We start from the raw sequence: 12,777 nt of genomic DNA, 5'->3' as shown, positions 1-12,777 counted from the left end.
TGGATGTGTTTGTGGTTTTGGACTCTCATGGATGACAAGGAGGACTGTGTATAACAAGTCAGATTCAGTGGGGAAACAACTTTCTCTTCCTAGCACATGCAGAATTATAGAGGATTGTATTTGAGAAATTCCTAGAAGTGGGTTGTGAGGAACATCCTGCTTGCAGGAGACTCTTCCCACTTCCCAAAATGCACGTCCTGCCAGAAAAATGCTTTAGTACAAGGCTCAGGATGGGGAGGGCGGGCTCTCATTTTCCTTATCACCAATATGCCCACAGCATGATTTGTTCCATCTTCCCTATGAGGATGCTCTTCTGCCCTGATGATTTCTATGACCACAAGAACCAAGAAACCCTGAAAGAACTTACACAGTATGTCAAGCTAAACATGCCCTCTTCAGACTTGCTCTTCTGCTTATATATTCTTCTGGAGCTTACAAATTCAGATGGAGGAATGCATGAACCATGAGACCAAGAAAAAGAGGGAGAAGTCCTTGTTTACATGCCTTAGAGCTGGTGAGTAGGAATGGAACCTGTGTCTCTAGGGATGTGCATGATTGGTCAAGAGCCTTTAGTACACCCCAGCTTGGCGAAATATCCTTTTATGGATATTCTTTAGATAATAGCTGTTCTCCTTTTGAAAGAACTTGGAAGCAGCCACTCATTAGAAACACCCTAACTTGGGGGGGGGTTCCAGGAAGATGGCGGAGGAGAAGCTGGAATCTAAGCAAGCTCTCCCATAGAAAGCAGTTTTAGAGTTCCAGTGAACAGTCTTAAGCCAGAGAATTACACCAAGTGTGCCATCACAGGACAGAGAGTTAGGCCAGAGAGGGGAAACCCAGGCAAGGAGACACTTCTGAGCTCTTGCCAGCAGCTGCCGCGGCAGCGGCAGCTGTGGAGGTGGAGGCGGGCAAGCACAGGAGCCATACCTGAGCCACAGAGAGTCTGGGATGAAGAAGCCAGACGCAGCAGGCGAGCGGATTCTACTCAACACCAGCAAGAACTGACAAGGAGTGGACATCTTCATCCTGCAGTTTGCAGACCAGAGACAACCCAGGAATCAAGACTCGGCATGAGTAGAATCCTGACATCTTCACTCCTTCTCAGGGAGCAGAGGAGGGAAGGCCACCCCTCCCCCCCAGAACCAGAGATCTCCATCTTGGATACCGACAAAGCTCAGTGGAGCTGCTAGCTCCAACTCAGGTATTGGAAGAAATCTAGGGTCATTTAGCAGGTCACAAGAACCTAACTTGACCTGCCAGACTCAGCTCCACCCAGGGAAAAGTCACACAGCTGGGGCACTAGCCCTAGGAGTGACTTTCTTCACTGGGTAATCAGAGCCAGAGGCTGCCCCTTCCTCTAGCAGCCTCAACAATCAATTGAAATTCAGTAAACAGAAACCCTGAGAATGGCTCCAGGCTGGGCTCTGTGAGTCTTTCAAAAACTAGCCCCCGGGAAAAGCTACTGTCTGTTGAAAGGCCTCAACTCTACCCAGAACCTATCCTCATCACTGCATCCCCCTCTTTTGTGATACTCAAAGTAGATCTGCCTCCAAATGTACCAACCTGGGAGGAGGATCGCCAAATCCTGGGTAAAGCAGAGCATTTTTCTGCCTGTTAGAACAAACTGACTTAAGAAACCAACCAAGCCACAGGACCACAAGCAGACCAGAGACTCCAACAAAAGGCTGGCTACAGATACAAGGGAGATACAGGATTTTTCCAACCCCTCCCAAAAAAATCAAAGAACTTTTCTTCTTCCTCTTCTTCTTCTTCTTCTTCTTCTTCTTCTTCTTCTTCTTCTTCTTCTTCTTCTTCTTCTTCTTCTTCTTCTTCTTCTTCTTCTTCTTCTTCTTCTTCTTCTTCTTCTTCTTCTTTCTTTAAAAAAATTTTTTTTGGTACCTTATATAAATTTTTTTTTCTTTTCCAAAACTTTTTTTAATCCTTAATTTTTGCCTTTTTTGAAAAAAAAATTGTTTTCCAGAAATTTTTTTTCCTCTTATAATTTTTATTTTAGGGATACGTGAGTGTGCGTTTTTCTTTCTTTTTTTGTTTTCTTTCTCTCTTTTTTCTATTTTAATTATCTCTTTGTTTTTTGTTTAGCTCCACTGAACTTCTCATCTTTTTTCTTCTTTTCTTATCCTTTTCACATTCTCTTCTCTTTAGTTCTTCTTTATGTGACTTAATTCTTGTCCTGCACATCCTCAGATAAACCCTTAGTTGACTATTAGACCCTATCCCCCATTGTATACACACTTAATCCAGAAATTTATCACTCAATTCAAAACCTCTAAGACTTAAATTCCTTAATAGCAGTACTACCTCTTTATACCTATATAATATTTTAAGCATTTTTATTTTTAGGTTTTTCACATCTCCTTTATGTCCCTCCCCTTCTCTCAATATATTCACCTTCTTCTCTAAATAGATAGTTATCGGATCTACATAATTTTATTAATTTTTACTTTTCTATTTCTTCTGGTCTCTTTTCTTTTCTCTTTCCCTTTCTTCTTTTTTTCTCCCTCTCTATTTTCATCCTACCCTACCTATTTCCTGCTTTGAGATTAGGACTTAGTTAACTCTCTCTGAGCCTCCCCACATCAATCTATTCCTAATTTTTATCCATATCTCTCCCTAACCCTAATAATTTCTGGCCTTCCAAATTCTTCTTGGTGATTCGTAGCCCATTAATGTATAGTTGTTTGATGTTGAATAGATGTATCTGTTGAACTAGATTGTATCTGTAGACTATTGACTACAAATTCAGACTTTGGTTGATGCTTGCCTTAAGATAGTGTTGTAGCACAAAACTGGTGCTATTTTCATCTCAAATGGGCAGAGTAAGCCGGAAAAATACAAGAAAAATGGCAAATCCGGGTATCTCAATTCCCAATCTTGATAATCAAGGGACAGAACAGATAATGAATAATCCAGAGGACAATTTCCAAATAGCTCTACAAACACTGCTGGCAAACATGATAAAGGAAAAGATTGAAAACATAATAAAGGAAAAGATTGAAAACATAAAAAGGACTCTGTATGAGCGTGATAGGGAGACAGAGGAGGCAATCCAAAAGTTTATAAAGGAATTTCACAAGCATGAGGAAGCTACTCAAAAATTGATACAGGATTTGCGTGAGCAGCTTGAGAATACTCAAAGAGAAAGGCAGGAATGTTGTGAGCAGGCTGAGAACACTCAAAGAGAACTACAGGACTCCCACGAACGGGAGGAAGCTAATCAAATGTAATAAAGGAATTGAGAGAGCAGGAAGAGAATACACAAAGATCACTAAAGGCATTCATGGAATCCATTAAAAAAGAGCTGAAGGAAGTCAGGGAGACCACAAAGGGAATGTTGAATGGAGCCCAACAGAAGCTATGGGAGTCCAAGGAAATCATAAGCAAAAAACTAAGTGATTTGAGAATAAACACTGAACACCAAATTAAGGAAGTAAAGAACTTCATACAAGATCTAAAACAAAGCTTCAACAAAGAATTTGAAGCCATCAAAGCTGACCAATTAGAAGGAAAAGAGATAAAAAACAAAGTAGCCTTGACAGCAGGTTAGACCATGCAGAAGATCGAATCTCGGGGATTGAAGACAGCCTAGATATTATAGAGAAAGAACATACAACCATCCAAGACAAGTCCAACAAATATGACAGATCTATCCAACACTTGGAAAACACCATCAGAAGGCCTAATCTAAGGATAATGGGTGTAGAGGAGCACCTAGAAACAGAAGTTAATGGACTAGGAAATTTGTTTAACAGTATCCTAGCAGAGAACTTTCCAAACATGCAAAAAGATAGGCCTATTCAGATACAAGAAGCTTTTTGAACTCCAAATAGAATAGGACATCCCACCGCCACATTATAATCCACACAGGATCAACTCAGACCATGGAAAAGATCCTTAAAGCTGTCAAGGAGAAAACATTAATCACCTATAAAGGGAAACCAATTAGAATCACCTCAGATTTCTCAGCAGAGACAATCAAAGCAAGAAGAGCCTGGAATGATGTATGCCATGCCCTAAAAACAAACAACTATCAACCAAGAATACTGTACCCAGCTAAACTCTCCTTCATAACTGAAGGCCAAATAAAAAACTTCCATAGCAAAGAAAAATGGAAACAATACATCTCCACCAATACAAAAGATTCTTAAAGATGTCCTATACATAGAAAACCAACAAGACCACAATAAAGGCCAAGAAACTGCACCCAAACTGAGAATCCAAGAACGATAGGAAGAACCTAGTTTTCGCAGGCGCCAAGAAGGTGGATAACATGGCAGGAACCTCCAAATACCTCTCAGTCCTTTCTATCATCATTAACGGACTGAACTCTCCAATTAAACGACATAGACCATCTAGTTGGATTAAAAAACAAGACCCTTCTATCTGCTAACTTCAGGAGTCACATCTTGCCCATAAAAACAAACACATTTTCAATGTTAAAGGCTGGAACAAAATCTGCCAAGCAAATGGACCCCATAAACAGGCGGGAGTTGCAATCCTAATATCAGATAAAATAGACTTCAAATTAAAATTCGTGAGAAGAGATAAAGAAGGTCGCCACATACAAATTAAAGAATCTCTCCTTCAGGAGGATATTACTATTCTAAATATCTATTCGCCAAACAATGGAGCACCCAAATTTATCAAAGAAACACTACTTTCCCTCAAATCCCATATAGATCCAAAGACATTAATTGTTGGGGATTTTAACACACCACTCTCCCCACTAGACAGATCAACTCGGCAAAAACTCAACAGAGAAACCGCAGATCTAAACAGCTGCATAGCTCAACTAGACTTAACAGACATTTACCGAACATTTCACCCAGCAGCATCAGAATACACGTTTTTCTCAGCAGCACATGGAATATTTTCTAAAATAGACCACATTTTAGGCCACAAAGCCAACCTGTCTAAATTCAGAAACATTGAAATTATACCTTGCATTCTCTCTGACCACAAGGACATAAAATTAGAACTCAACACCAAAAGACACCAAAGAAAGTCCGGTATCACATGGAGGCTGAACAACACACTGCTGAACCACGAGTGGGTCATGGAAGAGATTAGAAAGGAAATTCAAATGTTCATGCTATTCAACAAAAATGAACATACAAACTACCAGCTCCTCTGGGACACAGCAAAGGCAGTACTCAGAGGCAAATTTATAGCTCTGAGCTCCTACATCAAAAATTGGAGAGACCTGAAACCAACAATTTAATGACACATCTAAACCTCCTTGAAAAAGAGCAGCAAGGTAAACTCAAATCCAGTAGACAGAAAGAAATAATTAAAATTAAATCAGAATTAAATGAATTAGAATCCACAAAAACTATAGAAAGAATCAACAAAACAAAGAGTTGGTTCTTCGAAAAAATTAACAAAATTGACAGACCCTTAGCAAATCTTATCAGAAAAAGACGAGAACACACCCAAATAAATAAACTCAGAGATGAGTATGGAAACATCACCATGAGAACAACCAAGATTCAGAATATTATAAGGGAATACTTCTCAAAACTTTATGCTAATAAGTTTGAGAACTTGACAGAAATGGACCTTTTCTCTAGCAAATATTGACATGCCAAAACTAAACCAAGATGAGTTAAACCAGCTTAACAGGCCCATATGAAGCATTGAAATAGAAACAGCAATAAGAGACCTTCCAGCTAAGAAAAGTCCAGGACCAGATGGTTTTAAAACGGAATTCAACAAGGCTTTCAAAGCAGAGCTCACACGAATACTCCTTCAACTCGTCAATGAAATTGAAAAAGATTTCAAAAGATCCCAAAACCAAGCAGGTACTCATCAAAGAAAGAGAACTATAGACCCATTTCTTTGATGAACATTGATGCAAAATTTCTCAACAAATTTTGTCCAATCAACTGCAATAATTCATCCAAAAAATCATACACCACGAGCAAACAGGATTCATTTCAGGGATGGAAAGCTGGTTCAATATACGCAAATCAATTAATATTGTTCATCACATCAACAGGAGCAAGAACAAGAACCACATGGTTATCTCAATAGATCCAGAAAAAGCATTCGACAAGATCCAACACCCCTTCATGAGGAAGGTTTTGGAAAAATTAGGAATCCATGGAACATTCCTCAATACAATAAAGGCTGTATATGACCAACCTACAGCCAGCATTATACTCAATGGTGAAAAACTAAAGCCATTTCCTCTTAACTCAGGAACAAGACAAGGATGCCCACTCTCTCCACTTCTCTTCAATCTAGTATTAGAATGCCTAGCTACAGCAATAAGACAAGATGCAGACATAAAGGGGATTCAAATAGGGAAAGAAGAAATAAAACTCTCCCTCTTTGCAGATGACATGATCTTGTATTTAAAGAATCCCATAGACTCCACTCCCTAATTATTCAAGCTGATTCAAAACTTTGGCAAAGTAGCAGGGTATAAAATTAACCCCCCAAATCAATGGCTTTTCTGTATGCCAACAATCAGAACAGCGTGGATGAAATTAGGAAAGCAACTCCATTTGTAATAGCCCCTCAAAAAATAAAATACCTAGGAATTAACTGAACCCAAGAAGTGAAGGACCTTTATGATGAAAACTTAAAAATCTTGAAAAAGGAAATCAAAACAGAAAATAGCAAATGTCAAAACCTCCGATGCTCCTGGATTGGAAAGATCTACATTGTGAAAATGGCAATACTTCCCAAGGCTATCTACAAATTAAACGTGATACCTATCAAAATTCCAATCCAAAAATTCATATGGAACAATAAAAGACCCCGAATAGCAAAAACGCTCCTCAACGGAAAGAACACTGCTGGAGGAATATCAATACCAAATTTCAAACTACTATAAAGCCATAGGAGTAAAAACAGCTTGGTACTGACATAAGAACAGACCTCAGGACCAATTGAATAGAATTGAAAACCCAGAAATGGACCCACAGACCTATAGATAACTAATCTTTGATAAGGGAATTAAAATAATAAAATGGAATAAAGACAGCCTCTTCAGTAAACGTTGCTGGCAAAATTGATTAACTACTTGTAGAAAACTAAAGCTAGAACCTTATATATCACCCTGCACCAGAATGAACTCCAAATGGATCTAAGATGTCAGAGTCAAAACAGACACTCTGAAAACATTACAGGATGGAATTGGAGAAACCCTAGGTTTCTTGCCTCAAGCCAATATTTTCTTAATAGAGACTCGGAAATACAAGAAATCAAAGAAAGGTTGGACAAATGGGATGGCATGAAGTTGCAGAGCTTCTGCATGGCAAAGGACATAGCTTGCAAGATCAATAGAAAACCCACGGATTGGGAGAAGATCTTCACTAGCCATACAACGCACAAGGTTCTCATATCTAAAATATACTTGGAACTCAAAAAATTAAATCCCCCAACAACAAATCCTCAAAGAAACAACTGCCCAATAAATAAGTGGGCTAAAGACTTAAAGAGAAACTTCTCTGAAGAAGAAAGAAGGATGGCCAATAGACACATGAAGAAATGTTCAACCTCCCTAGCCATAAAATAAATGCAAATCAAAACAACATTAAGGTACCACCCCACTCCAGTTAGAATGGCAAAAATCAAGAACTCTAACAACAACAGATGCTGGAGGTAACGTGGACAGAAGGGAACCTTGCTTCATTGTTGGTAGGAGTGTAAACTTGTTCTACCACTTTGGAAAGCAGTATGGAGGTTCCTCAAAAGACTTCACACAGATCTTCCCTATGACCCAGCAATCCCACTTTTGGGCATTTACCCTAATGTTTACAAACAAAACCACACTAAAGCTACCAGCACAACTATGTTTATTGCAGCACTATTTACCATAGCTAAGATATGGAAACGACCCAGATGCCCCTCAGTAGATGAATGGATCAGGAAAATTGGTGTATATATACACAATGGAATTCTATGCCTCCATCAGAAAGAATGACATTGCCCCATTTGTTAGGAAATGGAAAGGCTTGGACAAAATTATATTAAGTGAAGTAAGCCAGGCCCAAAGAAACATTGGTCCCATGGTTTTCCTTATTTGCAATATCTAGTATATGTATAAGTCAAGCGGAAAAGGTCAGATAACGTGATGTTAGGAAAATGAGCCCTTCATTATGTATTTTTTTTTGTTTATTTTATTTTATTTTATTTTAATTGAGAACATACTGTACAGAGGGGTTACAATTACATGGGCAGGATAATGCATACATTTCTTACCAAGCATTGCAGCCTCCTCCTTTGTTTAACTTTCACCTCCCTTCCCAGCCTCCCCTTCCCCCCCAACCCAATCATACCCCTCTCCCCCCCACACCGACATTGTAAAGCTGGTTTTGACATGACATTTTTTTAAATTTAATTTTATTTTATTTGAGAACATACTGTACAGAGGGGCTACAATTACTTGGGCAGGATAATGCATACATTTCTTACCAAGCATTGCAGCCCCCTCCTTTGTTTACCCTTCACCTCCCTTCCCAGCCTCCCCCCTCCCCCCACCCATTTATACTCCCCACCCCCACACACACCGACATTGTAAAGCTGGTTTTGACATGACATTTTGTACTTCTCATTGTTGCAACAGGTCCACCTGAATCCATAAACGACTTGTGTTTTTAAATGTGTTTTTTCTTTCATGCATTTGTTTCTAACGCATTTGTAAGATTATTTCTTTGTTGCTTTATTTGTCCCTCTCCAACAGTATAACCCCTGCTTTCACTATATTTGATGGCGGTATAATTTGTGGAGGAGATGGGGAAAAACAAGTCGTTTAAGGATACAGGTGGACCCGTTGCAACAATGAGAAGTACATGTTGTCATGTGAAAAACGAACTTTACAACTTTGGTGCGAGGGGGAGGGGAGGATTGAGTTGGGGAGCTGGGGGAGGCTTGGACAAGATGTGAAGGGTACACAAAGGAGGAGGCTGCAATTCTTGATAAGTAATGTACTCATTATCTTGCCCATGTAATTGTAACCCCTCTGTATAGTATGTTCACAAAAAATAAAAATTAAAATTAAAAGAAAGAATTAAATTTTTAGGGGCTGGAAAGGTGACTCAGTGTTAGTTCGCTTGCCTTGCATGCATGAGGCCCTGGGTTGGGTTCCTCAGCACCACATAAGAAGAAATAAAAGACGGAAGTTGCACTGTGGCTCAAGTGGTAGAGTACTAGCCTTGAGCTGAATAGCTGAGCGACAGCACCCAGGCCCACAGTTCAGGCCCCATGACCAACCAAAAAAAAAAAAAAGAATGAAATGTTTAATTCCTTATTATATTAAGTTAGAACTATTGCTTACACATGAAACACATATTCCTGGATCAGAAAGGAATAAAGAATGATCCCTACACAATCATGCTTTGCTCACAATATCTAGAAACTTCCACTCTTTGCTCATTGTATAAAAAAGAAAAAGAAAAAAAAAGAAATGTACTCATTACCTTGCTCATGTAATTGTAACCCCTCTGTACGTTATTTTCACAATAACAAAAAGAAAAAGAAAAATATATGCATGAAAAAAGAAGGATACAAAGAGGAAATATGAAGACTTACCAATAGTTCATCTTTAATATTATAACTATTATTTAAATAACATTTAATGACCATACTCTTTGTCTCATGAGTTATTCTTCATAATTAAACTGAGGCAGTTTGCACAGCTTTCCATGTGCACTAGTGTTGTTTTTTTTTAATTTAATTTAATTTTATTTGTGAACATAATGTACAGAAGAGTTACAATTACATGAGCAGGATAATGCGTACATTTCTTACCAAGCATTGCAGCCTCCTCCTTTGTTTACCTTTCACATCCCTTCCCAGTCTCTCCCCTCCCCCCAATCCCAATCCTTCTCCTTCCCTCTCTTCCCTCCCCCCCCCCGCACCGCCGTTGTAAAGCTCGTTTTGGACATGACAACTTGTACTTCTCATTGTTGCAACAGGTCCACCTGTATCCTTAAACAACTGGTTTTTCTCCATCTCTCCACAAGTTATACTGACATCAAATATAGTGAAAGCAGGGGTTATACTGTGGGGGAGGGACACACAAAGCAACAAAGAGATAATCTTATAAATGAGTTAGAAACACATGCATGAAAGAAAAAAACATTAAAATACACATCTAAGGGTTCATTTTCCTGACATGACATTATCTGACCTTTTCTGCTTGACTCATACATATACTAGATATTACAAATAAGGGAAACCATGGGACCTATGTTTCTTTGGGCCTGGCTTACTTCACTTAATATAAATTTTTCCAAGTTTTTCCATTTCCTAACAAATGGGGCAATGTCATTCTTTCTGATGGAGGCATAGAATTCCATTGTGTATATATACCACATTTTCTTGATCCACTCGTCTACTGAGGGACATTTGCATTGGTTCCATATCTTAGCTTACAATCCTCCTTGGTGCTGGGATTACAGGCATGTCTACCATTATTGGCTTTACTCAGTAACTCTATTTATAACATTTTCTGCAAGAAATTCATTCATGCTCATGAAGATATGTGGCTTAAAGCTGTTCACATTAGTATTCTACTGTACAAAATATAAATAATATAGCTGCACATGGTACTATGCTACCACATGGTAATGCCAGCCAATACTCAGGAACCTGACACAGGAGAATTAGGAGTTGAAGAAAGCCTGGTCTACACTGCAGAACCTTGTTTCCAAAGTTAAGAAATTCTATAAATATAAATCTACTATGAAACATACAACATGTTAAATTTATATAATGGAACAAATAGATCTTTGTTAATGGAAATAAAATCTTGGCAGAAATTTTAAATACATACATATGTATATATATTTAAATTTGGAGAAATAAAATTTCAAGTGGTATTATCTGCATCTTTCAGTCTGTCACCTATCTATTTACTGACACATTGATTTCTGTTTAGTCTTCACAAAACACTGTTTTCTCACATAAGTACCAAAAAATGAAAAAGAAAAAGTACAAAAAATGCATTGTCATAAATACAAATGTAGTTTAATCCCTACCATAATAATTTGGAAAACGTGCATTAAGTTATTGACATTGAATACTGCTCAAGAAAGGGAGTCTAGGGGAATGTACATTGTGTGTATGTGTGTGTGTGTGTGTGTGTATGTGTGTGTGTGTGTGTGTGTGTGTTTTCCATGAGTGAGTCCAAAGTAGACTAATTATACTTGGTTAGTCTTTTTGCTCAAAACTGACACTCTACCACTTGAGCCACATCTCCACTTCTGGATTTTGGGCTGCTTTAACCCAAGATGCTCAGTTTTTGACCTCTAAAGTAGCTAGGTTTTCAAACATGAGCCACTGGCGGACAGTAACTACGTTAACATTTTTTGCATGTTTGGATAAATTTTAAAGTAAGACATATATGTTACATTTGAGAATGGTGGGAAATAGTAATGAATGTTTAACAGAATTTAAAGCATACAAAGCTGAGAATGGCAAGTAGCTGAAAATAGGCTGGAATAAATCAAACTTACCTATGACAGTTTTCAGTCTGTGCACAGAAATTATTGCACTGTTGAAGTTCAAGGCCATCAGATAGCTGAGCTCCAGCTGGCTGCTATGCTCATGAGGCCAGCTAGTGCTATCCACAAGAATGTGGTGGTGTTGGATGGCAGGGGCAGCTTCAAGTTCAGAACCTGAAATATTTCAATTAATCTAGAAGGGGAAACATAACAGGACAAGGAATGTGATTAACAGTGCAGAATGCAAAAAGCATCCAGTCCAAGGAAGACAGAATAACTCTTTCTATATCTGAAAAGAGTATTCTCTCACAAAGAATCTTGAGCCGACTATGGTGGTCAATGTTTGTAATCTCTGAACTTGGGAGGCTGATTTAGAAGTTAGCTTGAGACCAGCCCAAGTTTTAGGCCAACAGAAGGACACATAGTAAAATGCTATTTTAAAACAACAACAACAACAAAAGACCCAATGACTGGGAATGTGATTAGTGGTAGAGTGCTGGCCTCGCATGCATGACGCACTTGATTTGATTCCTCAGTATGACATAAGCAGAAAAATTGGAAGTGGTGCTGTGGCTCAATTGGTAATGTGCTAACCTTGAGCAAAAGAAACTCAGGAAGAGTGCCCAGGCCTTGATTTCAAACCCCAGGGCTGACAAAATTTAAAAAAAAAACAAGTGCAAAATGCTGTTTGTTGAAATAAATATGTTGAAGAATTCTTTTTACTCACTAGAAAATTGTGGTGCTGAGAATTCATCATGAACTTGGTTAGGAAAAAGTAAATTAATGATATATTATCTGGCATTGGACAGGACATAGTGAGATCTAAAAATGATTGCTGCCTATGGTTACTTGATACAACTAATGTTACAGATACACTTGCCAGATTGTAAATTTTTAAAGATAGAATAATGGGTTTTTCTTTTTCAAAATAATTTTACTGCTGGCTGCCAGTGGCTCACACCTGTAATCCTTGCTACTAAGGAGGCTGAAAACTGAGGGTCTCTGTTCAAAGCCAGCACAAGCAGGAAAGTCTGTGAGACCCTTATCTCCAACTAAAGGTTCAGAAAATGTGAAGTGGCACTGTTGCTCAAGTGGTAGATTGCTAGCCTTGAGCTGAAGAGCTGAAGGACAATGCCTAGACCCAGAATTCAAGCCCCACAACAGACAAAAAATAATAATAGTAATAATATTAATTTTATTATTACAATTAAGGTGTTATATATAAAGGCTACCATTACAAAAGTTTGTGTATCTGCTCAAAGAAACATATATCCATATTCATTGCTAACAGCCAGGATTTGGC

This window comes from Dipodomys merriami, unplaced genomic scaffold (genome assembly GCF_024711535.1).
Source record: "Dipodomys merriami isolate MVZ:Mamm:240054 unplaced genomic scaffold, mDipMer1.0.p SCAF_455, whole genome shotgun sequence".
Taxonomy (NCBI): Eukaryota; Metazoa; Chordata; class Mammalia; order Rodentia; family Heteromyidae; genus Dipodomys; species Dipodomys merriami.
This window is presented reverse-complemented; position numbering follows the sequence as displayed.